The sequence below is a fragment of the Grampus griseus genome (assembly GCF_964374135.1).
Source record: "Grampus griseus genome assembly, chromosome: 7".
Taxonomy (NCBI): Eukaryota; Metazoa; Chordata; class Mammalia; order Artiodactyla; family Delphinidae; genus Grampus; species Grampus griseus.
The window spans coordinates 34,153,026-34,156,977 of NC_139001.1; positions in this window are offsets into that span (position 1 = coordinate 34,153,026).

Sequence of the window (3,952 nt, forward strand, 5' to 3'; positions counted from 1 at the left end):
GAGAGAGGGGAAGGATAACAGAGAAGAAAGGAGATAGAGGGAGGGCTGTGCAGGTGACATCTTTGAGTAAGCAGGATGGCATGTTTCCTGCACAAGGCACTGACTCTTCGGAGTAACACGGGCAGCTCACCCACTGTTGATGGGAGAGAAACCAGTGAATGAGGGTTAAGGTGCCTGTGGGTGGGGAGACTTGGTGATGGAAGGTGGAAGTCTCTTCTGATCACTTTGCTTAGAGAAATGAGTGAGACAGACCATCAAATGAAAGTGAGGGGTGTGGAGGATCATAGTGATCTGAGCAGACAAAAGAAGGTTTAAAATAGTCTGAGAAAGCAAAAGGGTGACAGAACTAGGGAAATGTCACACAATTTCCAGGAAACACTGAACACCTATTGGAGGTTTGTGGTCATCGGCTTCAAGTGAGCCCAGCCTGCAACATTGAGGTTTTACACCAGCCCTAACCAAGAATTCCAGTACAAACGTGGAGGAAGCAGACATATACGATTAACCAGTCTGGATTCTAGGACCGAAGGAAAGGCAAGGGTGTTGAGGGTTGGGGCAAGAGAGTGAGTTTAATGATGACACACGGACTCTAGCTGGGTAAAGAGGGAGTAAGGGAGTGAGGGGTGATGCTGACATTGGAAAGATGGCTGATAGGGTCAGTGGACTGACTAGAGGCCCCTGTGGCTCTGAAGACAGCTGAAGGGAGGGTCCTAGAGGAAGTGAGATGTAATTGTAGGAGGTGGTTGTCAGAGAGGGGCACACTTGAAGCTGAGACTCGGGTGGAAGTACAGATATTGGTAATGACAAAGCGTACTGGATTCGTGACTGAGCGGACATGGAGGTTGGGCTCACTTAAAGGGGGTGGGGTAGATCAGGGATAAATGCAGAGTGAAATAATGCGAAAGTGTATGCCAAAATAGAATTATAAGCGAATGAACTCTTCTTCTTTGTGTGTTCTTGTATTTCCTAATCTATGCTACATTTAAAAGTGCAATGTAAAGTTCATCACTTTCTGTGGGCACCCGGATGTGAGCACAGAAGTTATGTGGCGGTACTCAAATACGAGGTGGTCATACGGAAGAGAAGGGCACTTGTATTAATTTTTAAAGATTACCCCCACAAGGAATGACAACATTTAAAAATGACAACATTTAAAAATGAAGGTGGAGGACTCTCAGACCCTGAAGATAAATCCACAAAAACCTAAGGGCCCAAGAATTTCAGGTTGAGAACTGGACTCTGTCACTCAGAAAGTATCCGACCTGGAAAACTTTGTTAATCCGATATGGCACACAAGTCGTCTATAAAATGAGGTCAACGTCTACTCGGTTCATCTCAGCGGAGACTTGATCACTGATCTTCGGCTGCCACTCAGCCTATTCACTGTTGTGTTAAACTGATCAGTCTGGTCTGATTGGTCAGTAACCACAATGTACTAGTTGCGTATATGTTTAAATTACCTGAGTACTGGGGGAGTAATTATATTGCTAAGGGAAATGCCACGATATCAAACCTGCCCACCACCACGGTGAGTCCCTGAAGCAGATGCCAGTAGGATGCTATAGTGACTAATAGTCCTAATAATGCTATACACCGGTACTATCATTATTAAATAACTAATAGTTGCATAATACTCTATCAAAAGTTTTCATGTCTTTCATTTTGTTTGGTAGAAGCCAAACTTTTGAGCAATAAAGAGAAAAGAAAAGAAAAAATGAACTACAGCTCTTGTAGATTGAACAAAACTAAGCAAAATATACAGAAAGCTTATTCCATCTGCCATTTCCATCACAAATGTCTGGACAGACAACGGCTGTAGGCACTGCCAAATGGTTGTAATCAGTCACTTCCTTTTGTCTCTGGACTCTACATTCACACACACACACACAAATACAGACAAGGGCCAAGTGTGTGTATGCTCCATTTAGGAAAAATAAGCCCAGAACGATTGCACTCCTGCTGTCTGTATAGACCCATGACTCACAGGCGTACATGTCTAGTGATTCCTCACATGCTTGCTGGAGGCCTCTGTAAAGAAAGTTCATGGCAAGTTTCCTGATTCTAGAGTTTAACCCTGCACAAGCACTAAGTTCCAGTGAAACAGAAATATAAAATAGACCACAGGCCCAGGACTGCAACATCAAGCCCCACATATTTCTGACGCAGGAGAATTCATCACCTGTGTTGCCCAGCCGGACTCAGAACCAAGAGCTGGCCTGGTTGTTCCTCAGTCAGAGAATATCAGCGGCTGTTGCTACTGTTGATTTGAAGCTAAAAGTCAGCAGGAATTAGATGCAAAGGAACTCAAACTCTGCTACTTCCATTAAGGTTACTACCAGAATGCTGCTACCATGGGCCTTGTAGGCACCACGCCACAATTAGATTTAAACCTTAATCCTCCCAACAGATAATACTTCTCTGCTTTACAGATAAGGCTCAAAAAACTAGCTTGACTTAGTGTCTCAGAGCAAGGAAATCACAGCATACAACAGAAACCCGAGGCTTCTCTCTCCAGACCCTTTGTGCTTTCCTTTGTACCAAATCATCCTTCAACTAGCAAAGGACTGTTCAATGGCCAAAAGCTGTGTATATCCAATGGGACAAAGACGGTACCCCCCCCCCCCCCCCCCGCTGTTAGCTTTGACTTGTAAGAACAATGATTTTGGAAGATCATCCTGGCATATATATGAGATTTGTTTCCTTGGTCAATCTACATTCAAATCCATGTAATTACCAGCTACATTATAACAAGGTTCTTATGAATATTTCTCATTGCAAATTTGCCAGACATTAATCTGACTTTCATAAAAATAATTATAAAATCAAGCATCACTGAGTTATTTTTTCTTCATTCTCTGACATCTTTCATGAGCACCTACATATCCAAGAAATGTTCCTAAAGTCCTGTTATGACCCATGACATTCCAGTTCAGTTAAGTGGGAAATAAAATCCTGTAAACGATAGCTGGCTGGACGCTGTAGCAAATCACTCTGTCTCCTTGGGCTTTAGTTTCTTCACCTATAAATGAAGTCATTAACCACAGGACTTTCAATCTCCCTCCTTCCAGGAACTAACATTTAATTCCTTCCAAGAATTAAAAATCCCTCTTGAAATTAAAAAAAAAAAGTTCAGTACATAGGAGTGTTGACAAACTTAATTTTTAAAGTATCAAGGCTTCCATACAGAGCCTCCCCCTCCAGAAGGCATAGCCAGACACTGCCTGGCCAGAGAGAGCAACAAGCCCTGTGAAAATCTTCAGTCCCTGAGGCCGCCTCTCTCTTCATCACTTTGGGTCAGAGGAGCAGAGCATGTTAGAGCTAAGGCAGGGGCTGTTGACTACGGTCAGCTGCCAACCCTGAGGACTCTGACCAAGAGAGATGCTGTGTGCAGGTTTAGTCCTGATTCAAGTCTCACCTGAAGCCACTCTCCACGTTCATGTGTTTTCAGGTGAAAGAAGCAACCAATTTTCTTTTTTGCTTTAGTTAGTGTGAGGTGGGTGTTCTGTCAGCGATGTCTTAAAGGTCGTGACCAACATGGAATTTAATAGAAGGTTGTAAAGTTTGTGCTCCCAGAGCAGCTGAACGTGTCTGTCTTCACGCTGAGCTGTCATCTTCCGAGAGCCAACCCTGTTCCCAGCCCAAGAGAAACATTGCCTGCAGAAACACCTTCCTTACACTAAAGCAGGAAATGGGTGTGGCATAGATCAAATTTTAGGGGAGAACAAGGAGAAGGTCATTGAACCATGATCACGTCATTATCAAGTGTCCAAAACAAGACCATGCAGAGGGGACACAGAATTTTAACAAGGGGTGAGCATATACAGAAGGGAAATCTAAGCGCAGTCAGGGCCACGAACAGTGGTTCTGAGCTAAAAGGAACCTTAAAATACACCAGGTCCCACCTTTTACTTCACAGATGCACAAGCCGAGGCTAATCACCTTTATCTCGGGG